Here is an 11,836-nt window from a genome sequence, read left to right as displayed (position 1 = left end):
AGATAATTCCAAGGAAAGAGAGAGGAAATTGTATCCCCAACAGAGGACATCCAGAAAATAGCAATCCCAGTTAGGCACGACAGGATCCTCATCACTAGAATGAATGCTACATCCACACATTTTAGCATGAAGTGAGCATTGCATCTCCTAGCCAGTGTATGCAAAGGAATGTAGGGAACTCTGGCAGTGCTGAACACCTTTCTCTGGTGGACCCAACACATACTAGAAACCCCAGTACATTTTAGACCTTAAGTATCACCTGTTTTGACAAATCAGAGGCACCCTGGCCCATCCCAGACCCCTGCCAGCTCTTCAGTGCCTATGAGGTATGATCCCTGTAATAGAGAGCTAGCTCCCCCTTGTGGCCAGAGAGTACCTTGGTGCTAGATACCCAGGAACTCTCAGGAGACAAAGCTTCTCTGAAGCTCTCTTGAAACTTTTGGTACAAGGGTGACTGCTAAGGAGCCAAATAGATTTCCGTTTTATGAGAATAGACAGCCATAAGGGCCCGCTCTATACCTGTGGGCCTCCAGCCTCTATTTGAACTCCCTTTTCTTGTTCTACATCTACATTTTTGTGGCTACCTCAGGTCTTTAACCAATGTCCCCTTCCTCAACATCATTCCTATAGGGCCTTCTAATGGTCATCCACTTGGTTTTTATCCTCCACAAACACCTTTTCCTAACCCTACAAGTCAAGATGGGTAAAGTCAGGAAAAGGCCCTGCAAAGGCTTTCAGTTTCTCTTTACCCACAGCTCTCCCATGCACTCTGTTGGGTAAATCCTCTCCTCTTGGCCTCATGAACAGGGTCAGGTCAGAGAAGATACTCAGCTTTCCAGGACTGGAGGAGGCAAAGCCAACATGTGCAGTAGGCCTCTTCCCACATGTGGAATGGATACAGTGCAGGGTCAGATTTCCCCAAGGCTGAATGCAGGACTACTCCGGAAGTCCAGAAAGTTTTCCTTTTTGTGCTTTTAGTTTACTTGCCAAGTACTTGGATGGTGCAAAGACAGCAAGTGAATTCATTACACAGGCAGTTGCATGTGGCACGTGTTATGAACAAGGTGGACTACGACTCACCTTGGGACACTTTAGTGGCTCGGCTATACCCTGGCATTGTAGAGCAGACAAAGGCTAAGATCTGATCCCTCCCCTGTAGGAGCTCACAAGCATACATGAGCAATTCCAGTATAGGGCAGAGACCACTGAAGTGGACTAGAATACCAGGCTAGCTACAGAGAACTGCCAGAATTACTCTGAGGAGATTACCGAGTAGGCCAAGAGACAGGGACAATTTTGAAAGAAGATTGGGGTGGGGTGAGGGAACATTCAAAGAAAACCTAGGAAAGTCTGGAGACTTGCATGGGTGTGTAGATCCAGCATCAGAGAGTCAGGTCATTGTTAGTGGAACCTGAGTTCTAGGAAGAGCTAAAGAGATTCAAAGATCTTTTTTAGAACTATCCAGAAACAAAAGATAAGATGATCATTTTTACCACTATATTTTAAAAAAGCAAGTATCTGAGGTCAGGAACAGCTTGAGAATAATCTATAATACAAGGAAGTAATTTATCCTGAAATGACTAGAAGAGTCTATCCCAGAAGACTGGGTTGGATTGTGGAAGATGATGGAAACAGTTTCCCACTACATCCATTTGCTAGGTCAAAAGTAAGAGGTGAAGAGGCAAAATATATCTGGACATTGCATATACTTCATATCTAATATATTTGAAAATAGAACTCATGATTAACATATTTTAAATGAACAATACCTCAATAAAACAAAAAATTTTTAAAAAGAAACAACAATGTAAACTGTCAGAAAAAATAAAGTCCATCACAAGGCCAGAAGAGGTAAAGGCGGCATGACAAGTTAATACAGTATAATGCCTTGGTTGTATCCTGGGCAGAAAAGGGGCATTAGTGGAAAAACTGATGAAATTCAAATGGTTTGGACTTTAGTTAATAGTGAATGTGCCAAATCACATAGATTTTTTGAATGTACCAAAAAAATGAGACGAGATGAGATGTTAACATTCAATGCAACTGGATACATACCATACAAGAACTCACTGTACTATCTTTGCAGCTTTTCTGTAAATTCAAAATTTCCAAGATAAAGTGTTTTTTCTTTTAAGGTCAAATTTATTATCATAAAATTATTTGTAATATATTATTATTCTTTTCTGTGTTGGTTGTATGTTTTAAATATAGCAGTGTATACTTGTCAATCCCAAACTCCCACTCCATCCCTCCTGTTCTCCCTCCCCCAGAAACCACCAGTCTGTTCTCAATATCTGTAAGTCTGTTTCTGTTTCATAGAAAGTCCATTTGTATCATATTTTATTAATAGTTGCTACATATAAATGGAGTAACAAGTAACATATTTAGATTTTTGTTTATTTTATATCCAATATTACAACAAAGGGATATAGAAAGGTTGAAAGTAAGAGTTGATGAAGATATACCATGCAAATATCAACCAAAATAAAATTGCTATAGCAATATTAATACCAGACCCAATAACTTAAGGCAAAAAGCATTACTAGAAAAAGAGGGTCTTCATAGTGATAAAATAATTTACCATGAATAAGTTATGATTTTAAATAACAATTAAAAATATTTAAACCAAAAACTGAAGTACTCAAAAAAAGTACAGTACTCAAAAAAAGTACAGTACTCAAAAAAATTACAGTACAACAGAGGATGAGATGGTTGGATGGCATCACTGACTTGATGGATATCAGTTTGAGCAAGCTCCAGAAGTTGGTGACGGACAGGGAAACCTGGTATGCTGCAGTCCATGGGGCCACAAAGAGTTGGACATGACTGAGCGACTGAACTGAACAGTACTCAAAAGAAAAATAGATTCACGATCATGATGAGAAATTGCACACATTTGTCTCAGTTCTTGTTATTCACTCACTGAGTTGTATCTGACTCTTTGTGACCCCATAGACTATAGCCCACCAGGATCCTCTGTCCATGAGATTTCCCAGGCAAGAATACTGGAGTGGGTTGCCATTCCCTTCTCCAGGGGATCCTCCTGACCTAGAGACTAAACCCACATCTCCTGCATTGGCAGGGTGATTTTTACCCCTAAGCCACCAGAGAAGCCCCCTTGTGTCAGAAGGTAGTGGAAAATAGCAGCCAAAAGCTTAAGAATAATATGAATTTGAACATTAAGATTAGCAGAATTGACCAAATGGACATAGAGGGACACTATCCTTACCACCTCCCACCCCACCCCTTGTCCCATATGCAGAAGAGGAAGCTCTAAAGAGACACTATTTTTAACACTTGCAGAGTATATCTTATCTTTAGGCACATATAGAATTTTTAAAATTGACCATAAACTGGGAATAAAGTCTTAAAACATTTCAAAGGATTGAAATTAAAATACATAATCTGACCACAATGCAACTATTAAATAACTAGAAATTTCCCCTTTGTTTAGAAATGTTTAAATGAACTACTAAATAATCCATGGATGAAATAAGAAATCATGATGGAAATTAGAAAATAGAACAGGATGATAAAAATTCTATATATCATAACTTATGACATGAAGCTAAAGTAGTAAGTAGGAGGAAATTTATATCTTCAAATGCACAATTAGAGGAAAGGGGCTAAAAGTGAATGATCGAGTCATTTGTCTTAAGAAGCAAGTTAGAAAAAAAATTCAGCAAAATTAATTCAAGGAACAAAGAAGTCATTATATGTCAGTTATATCTTAATAAGGCTGGGGATGGTTGGGTGACAGAAAGTAGAAGTAAGGAAATAATAATGACAAAAGCACAAAATACTGAAATAGAATACAAACATTCAGAAGAGTTGGTTTGTTAAAGAGATTACTTGACAAATTTCTAGCAAGATAGATATAGGAAAAGGAAGAGGGGGAGAGATAGGAGGTACAAATAACCAATATCAGAAACACAAAGGAGACAGTACTATATTTGAATAGCTGTATGTCAATACATTTGAAAGAGTAAATTAAATAGAAAAATTGCTAGAAAATACAGCTATGGTTTTTCCAGTAGTCGTGTATGGATGTGAGATTGGGATTATAAAGAAAGCTGAGCGCCCAAATAATTGATTCTTTTGAACTGCGATGTTGGAGAAGACTCTTGAGAGCCCCTTGGACTACAAGGAGATCCAACCTGTCAGTCCTAAAGAAAATCAGTCCTTAATATTCACTGGAAGGACTGATGCTGAAGCTGAAACTCCAATACTCTGGCCACCTGATTTGAAGAACTGACTCATTGGAAAAGACCCTGATGCTGGGAAAGATTGAAGGCGGGAAGAGAAAGGCATGACAGGGGATGAGATGGTTGGATGGCATCACTGACACAATGGATGAGTTTGAGTAGGCTCCAGGAATCGGTGATGGACAGGTAAACCTGTCATGCTGCAGTCCATGGGGTCGCAAAGAGTCGGACACAACTGAGTGACTGAACTGAACTGAACTGAACAGCTCTCCAAAGCTCAGTCAAAAAAAAATCCCCAAACAAATTCTCAGTTGTATTATAACCTTCAAATAAATTAAATCTGTAGTCAAAAATCTTCACTCACAGAAAACTCCAGGCTTGTATGGCTTTGCTGACAAGTTGTACAATCACTGAAGTATCAAATAGTTCCATCTCATACAAACTCTTTCAGAGTATAAAGAAAAAGGAAACATTTCCCAACTCATAAGTCTAGCATAACCTTGATATCAAAAGCCTGACAAAGACAGAATAAGAGAAGAAAATCACAGGCTGGCGTCATCCTTGCAAATAGGTCACAAAAATCCTAAACAAATTCAGTTGGAATACAGCAGTACGTTTAAAGATAGAATGCTCAATTTACTTATGAAGATGTGTTCACAAGTTAGTAATTATTAGTGATCAGAAAAATTTAAGTTGTAACCACTATGAAATATCATTACCATATATACCTAAATGGCCAAAATTAAACAGCCTGACAGTCACAAAGAGTCAGACAAGACGGAGCAACTGAAATGAGCTGAAACAGCCTGACTGACAATCCCATGGACAGAGAAGCCTGGCGAGCTATAGTCCACGGTATCGCAAGGAGCTGAACATGACTGAGCAGGAGACAAAACAAAAACAGCATGATGATACCACATGTCGTCATGAAAGAGAGAGCAAGAAGAACTGCCATTCACCGCGGGTGGGGCTATTAATCTGCATAACCACTTAGGGGATCTTCCCTGGTGGCTCAGGTTGGCACTGTCTACAAGGTTGAGTTATACCTGCACTATAACCTAGCAACTTCATTCCTAGATCGATACTTTGATCAGAGATCCTCAAAGTACAGTTCTTGGACCAACATCATCAACATCACCTGGAAACTTATTAGAAATGCCAAATTCCTGGGCTCCAGTCCAACTTAATCAGCGATCAGCATCCTGCAATCTGTGGTTTAACAAGCCCTTCAGATGATTCTGATACATGTTAAACCACTGCCTGAGAGAAATAGAAATATATGTTCACTAAGACACATGGACAAGGATGTTTTTAATAGCATTGTTGATAATGGCCAAAATGGATAACAAGCCAAATATCCATCAACATCAAAATGGATTAAAAAATTATGGAACATCTATATAATGCTATATATATTATCTATATAATGCAACGCAATAATAATGTGAATGAATCTCAGCTTTACAAAACAGCATGAATGACAAAATGGTGAGTGAATATTTAAGACACAAAAATACATTTTTATAGAAATATATAGAAAAAAGTTCTTGTTGAAATATATACATGTGTTAAGACCCCAGAACTGTGCCTCCACCCCTAATCTTTCTTTTTTTAGAAATGCAGTACCTGTCACGTAATGTGTGCTCTTATGACAGGCTTCATTCCTTATAATCTTTATGGTGACTGCAGAGTATTTCATAATACAGATATATCACATTTACTTAATCAGGTCCTTGTTGATGGGCTTTTCAAGAATATTATTTTGGCTGCCTCAATAGACTGAGAATTCTATGAGGTGAGAGACCATTCTGTCTTCTTTTAAAACAGTGCCTACTATTCAACAGCTATTGCATTGTTTTTCCAAAAGAATTTTCGTACAAGAAAAAAATGCCCTGGCCAGTTTTATTTATCTTTGTTATCTACTAGACCATTCAGTGAAGTGAAGTTGCTCAGTCGTGTCCGACTCTGCAATCCCACAGACTGTAGCCTACCAGGGTCCTCCATCCATGGAATTTTCCAGGCAAGAGTACTGGAGTGGGTTGCCATTTCCTACTCCAGGGGATCTTCCTGACCCAGGGATTGAACCCCAAGTCTCCCGCATTGCAAGCAGACGCTTTACTCTCTGAGCTATGACCTAAATCAAATCCCTTATGATTATACAGTGGAAGTGAGAAATAGATTTAAGGGACTAGATCTGATAGATAGAGTGCCTGATGAATCATGGATGAAGGTTCGTGACATTGTAGAGGAGACAGGGATTAAGACCATCCCCAAGAAAAAGAAATGCAAAAAAGCAAAACGGCTGTCTGAGGAGGCCTTACAAATAGCTGTGAAAAGAAGAGAAGTGAAAAGCAAAGTAGAAAAGGAAAGATATACCCATTTGAATGCAGAGTTCCAAAGAATAGCAAGGAGAGATAAGAAAGCTTTCCTCAGCGATCAATGCAAAGAAATAGAGGAAAATAACAGAATGGGAAAGACTAGAGATCTTTTCAATAATATTAGAGATACCAAGGGAACATTTCATGCAAAGATGGGCTTGATAAAGGACAGAAATGGTATGGACCTAACAGAAGCAGAAGATATTAAGAAGAGGTGGCAAGAATACACAAAAGAACTGTACAAAAGAGATCTTCATGACCCAGATAATCACGATGGTGTGATCACTCACCTAGAGCCAGATATCCTGGAATGTGAAGAAAGCATCACCAGGAACAAAGCTAGTGGAGGTGATGGAATTCCAGTTAAGCTATTTCAAATCCTGAAAGATGGTGCTGCGAAAGTGCTGTACTCAATATGCCAGCAAATTGGGAAAACTCAGCAGTGGCCACAGGACTGGAAAAGGTCGGTTTTCATTCCAATCCCAAAGAAAGGCAGTGCCAAAGAATGCTCAAACTAACACATAATTGTACTCATCTCACGTGCTAGTAAAGTAATGCTCAAAATTCTCCAAGCCAGGCTTCAGCAATACATGAACTGTTAACTTTCAGATGTTCTAGGTGGTTTTAGAAAAGGCAGAGGAACCAGAGATCAAATTGCCAACATCCGCTGGATCATGGAAAAAGCAAGAGAGTTCCAGAAAAACATCTATTTCTGCTTTATTGACTTTGCCAAAGCATTTGACTGTGTGGATCACAAGAAACTGTGGAAAATTCTGAAGGGGATGGGAATACAAGACCACCTGACCTGCCTCTTGAGAAACCTGTATGCAGGTCAGGAAGCAACAGTTAGAACTGGACATGGAACAGCAGACTGGTTCCAAATAGGAAAAGGAGTACGTCAAGGCTGTATATTGTCACCCTGCTTATTTAACTTATATGCAGAGTACATCATGAGAAACGCTGGGCTAGATGAAACAAGCTGGAATCAAGATTGCCGGGAAAAATATCAATAACCTCAGATATGCAGATGACACCACCCTTATGGCAGAAAGTGAAGAAGAACTCAAGAGCCTCTTGATGAAAGTGAAAGAGGAGAGTGAAAAAGTTGGCTTAAAGCTCAATATTCAGAAAACATCATGGCATCTGGTCCCATAACTTCATGGCAAATAGATGGGCAAACAGTGGAAACAGTGGCTGACTTTATTTTGGGGGGCTCCAAAATCACTGCAGATGGTGATTGCAGCCAAGATGCTTACTCCTTGGAAGGAAAGTTATGACCAACCTTGATAGCATATTAAAAAGCAGAGACATTACTTTGTCAACAAAGGTCTGTCTAATCAAGGCTATGGTTTTTCCAGTGGTCACATATAGATGTGAGAGTTGGACTATAAAGAAAGCTGAGCGCAGAAGAATTGATGCTTTTGAACTGTGGTGCTGGAGAAGACTGTTGAGAGTCCCTTGCACTGCAAGGAGGTCCAACCATTCTGAAGGATATCAGTCCTGGGTGTTCATTGGAAGGACTGATGTTGAAGCTGAAACTCCAATACTTTGGCCACCTCATGCGAAGAGCTGACTCATTGGAAAAGTCCCTGGTGCTGGGAAAGACTGAAGGTGGGAGGAGAAGGGGATGACAGAGCATGAGATGGTTGGATGGCATCACTGACTCAATGGACATGAGTTTGGGTAATCTCTGGGAGTTGGTGATGGACAGGGAGACCTGGCGTGCTTCAGTTCATGGGGTCACAAAGAGTCAGACACAACTGAGCAACTGAACTGAACTCAACTGAATAGCATAGGTTGATTCCTTGTAAATTTTGTTTTCAGTGAATTAGCTCTAGAAAATCCAGTCAGTTCTGGGTGTGATGACAAAATGAAAGTTCTAGACTTGGAAAATGTTACAGAGTTAGAGTAGAGTGATTCTCTAAGGTCATTTAATTTCTCTATGTGCTATCTTTTCTCCATCTCAGTGCAATAACAACTAGGAAATGTGTCAAGCTTCGGATTAGGAAATCATATATCACACATTTTCTGAGAGTACCTACTTAAACTATTCTAGCTTTCTTAAATGTACTTGACCTTGTATTCTAATGTCTGGTTTGAAACATATGGCACCATACCTGGACCTCTAGGAAGTGACTGGCTCCAGAGAAGATACTTACAGGGCAGGGCATGCCATTTGGAAGGCTTGCTCTTTTGAAACCTTGCCACTATATTCTCTGGTCTATAACAAATGGTCCAGTCCAATTCTAGAAGAATCATAAAGGAGCTTCCTTGAGCGTTGGCTGTCAGAGCAGGGCACAAAGGCAGCTGCAGGAAAGGGCAGCAGGCGTATGACTCAGAGAAGAGACTCAAGCAGCAAGCACATTGGCTGGACTCTTGGGATGCCCATTGTGACATCATATGGAGTTATAGCCTTGAAGGATAAAACTGTTTGGCTGAGACGGGCATGGGGTTGAGTAATGGCTCCGATCTGGGGGCTCACCATCCCACTGCCACCATATGTCAGCCTTCTACTATTATTTGGTTTCCTTGTCTGGGGGCTTTGGATGCTGTTTTCTGGGAAACAGAATAGGGAACAGGTGGCAGCCAAGACATGCTCGGAGGTACGTGGTGCAACAGTCTCTTGAAATTATCTGCTCCTTTACTCTGCTCCTGGAGACATAGAAACTCCTAATCTTGGCCTATGGGAGGAACTGACGGTGGAAAGAGGGGAGTTGAGATAGTGCCTATGGATGTCTTCCTATAAGTCATCCTCAGTTCTTTTCCTTTCAATTCATTTCAACAAACCTTGAGCACCTATTATATATGACAGCATACTGGGCATTGAAGAAGAATAAAACACCATCTCCACCTTTTCAAGGTGTAGCGGGAGAGACAGACAAATATATACATATAGCCCAAGGAAAGAGAAAGGGATGAGTTAATAGACGTATAAATATTGCTAAATAGATGGGAGGTAAAGAGTACTGTAAGATCTATAAAATATCTTTGGGGGAGCTTAGGTTTGAGTTGTGTTTCAGGGGAAGGATACGATTTAAAAAGTGGATAGGATAGGGGGAGAAGAGTAATGGATGACTTTCTGGACAGAAGGAATTGATTGGGAGAAAGCGAGGGAAGCAGAAGAGTGTTAGGAGTGTTTTGAAGAGAGGTGAAGACATCTACCTGGATGGAGTGTAGAAGTGTAGGGAATGGTTTGGGGAAAACTGAGAGGAAAAGAGGTTAGAAAAAGGAAAGAAGTTAGAAGTCCCCTTGTAGAGGGATTCAAATGCCAGACTGAATAGTTTGCATAAATACTACTCTGTCTACAACTGAAAGATATTAAAGATTTTAAAGCCAGGTGAAAGTGTGCTTAGATCTGTGTCATCTAAACAGAATTTAAACTTAAAAAAATTTAAACTTTTTTCCTCAAACTTATCATTTGGGAGTCTAATTAAAAAGGAGATTCTGATTCAGTAGTCAGGGGAAGGGATTGAGAGTCTGCAATTCTAAGGAGCTCCCAGGTGATGCTACTGCTGTTAAACTGAGCACCATACTTTGGGTTTTTTGGTTGTTTGTATTTGTACCTGTTTGGTGTTTTGTTTCATTTTGGTTTTTGGCCACATTACCTGGCAGAAATCTTAGTTCCCTGAGCAGGGATTGAACCCTGGGCTGTGGCACCGAGTCCTAACCACTGGACTGCCAGAGAAGTCCCAAGTACCATACTTTGAATGTGAGGCTTTACATACCTCCAGTGAGTGCTTCCCTTGTGGCTCAGCTGGTAAAGAATCCACCTGCAATGCGGGAGACCTGGGTTGGGAAGATCCCCTGGAGAAGGGAATGGCTACCCACCCCAGCAGAATTGCCTGGGGAATTCTAGGGACAGAGGAGCCTGGTGGGTTACAGTCCATGGGGTCCCAAAGAGTCGGACACGACTGAAGCAACTTAGCACAGCACAGCCCAGCACAGTGAGTGCGTACGTTAGTTCTCTGGCTTGGTTAAACCAATAGAGGCTACATTACAAATGTAGTGAGGAGAGAAAAGGAACTGAAAGAATCAGAGCAGCAAGATGGGAAAGAGGACCTTGATTCACTCCCCCAGTGTTTATCACCTGCCACCAACACCATGTACAAGGCATTCCTCTGGGGACCATGGGTGAAGCAGTTAATGGAAGGAACAAAAATCTCTGCCCTCTGGGCTGTAAAAGGATAAGGGCCTTGGGTGAAAATTTGGATGTAGGAAGCAAGGCAGAAAGAGTGAAGGGGAAATTCCAATGGTTAGGACTCTGAGCTTCCATTGAAGGGAGCATGAGTTTGAGCCCTGGTTGAAGAACTAAGACCCTGCCACACTATGTGACCAAAAAAAGGACAAAAAGAGAAAGCGAAGAGACTGAGTCTTTTTTCCTGATTGGACCTTAAATACAAACAGTTGACTGTGAACATTATCATCATTTTCCTACGAGGACTATATTCATCTTTGTATCCTCCATGCCTGGTATACTACCTTTCACATAGTAAGCACTCCACATAGGTTTGTGAAATCAAAGAACGGCTTCTCAGTTTTAACCCTGTATGATTGAAAAGATGGCATTTTAAACAACACAGGAAACATCTGACGAAAGTTACAAGTGTGGCAGGAGGCAGAAAACGTATGTATTGTGGAGATATTAATCAAGCTTCTCAAATTAATAGTCTAGACTTGGGCTATCCAGTTTAATATCTGTTGGCTACATATGGCCATTTAAATTTAAATTAACCAAAATTAAATAAAATTTAAAATTTGGTTCCTTAATTGCACCACCTACATTCAAGTGTTCAGATAGATAGGATGATTTCCATCATCATAGAATATTCTGTTGGGTGGCACTAACCTAGACTTTAGATCTTGGAGATAGATAGTGGCTATGTATTTGGCCACAAAGTCCTTTTAATTTTTTTTCTCAGAAACATTTCTCAAATGTGGCAATCCAGATGCAGTGTCAATGTTTTAACTACAATTCCTCTTGAACTGTTTTCAGTCTCTAAGTGGTCTCCTACAAATGTTTTACAGCCTAAGAGCATAGACCCTGGCTCTACAAAACAACACAACAGCACACACACAACCTCCCAAAGCTAATTGTGCCACTCCACTAAAAGTCACTAAAGAAACTAATAGGGACTTCCCTTGCAGTCCAGAGGTTAAGACTGTGCACTTCCACTGTAAGGGGTACACATTTGATCCCTGGTTGGGGAGCTAAGATCCCACATGTCTCCTGGCATGGCCAAAAACAAACAAACA

Source organism: Budorcas taxicolor, chromosome 11, assembly GCF_023091745.1.
Source record: "Budorcas taxicolor isolate Tak-1 chromosome 11, Takin1.1, whole genome shotgun sequence".
In the NCBI taxonomy this organism is placed as follows: domain Eukaryota; kingdom Metazoa; phylum Chordata; class Mammalia; order Artiodactyla; family Bovidae; genus Budorcas; species Budorcas taxicolor.
Note: the sequence above shows the minus strand (reverse complement) of the source record.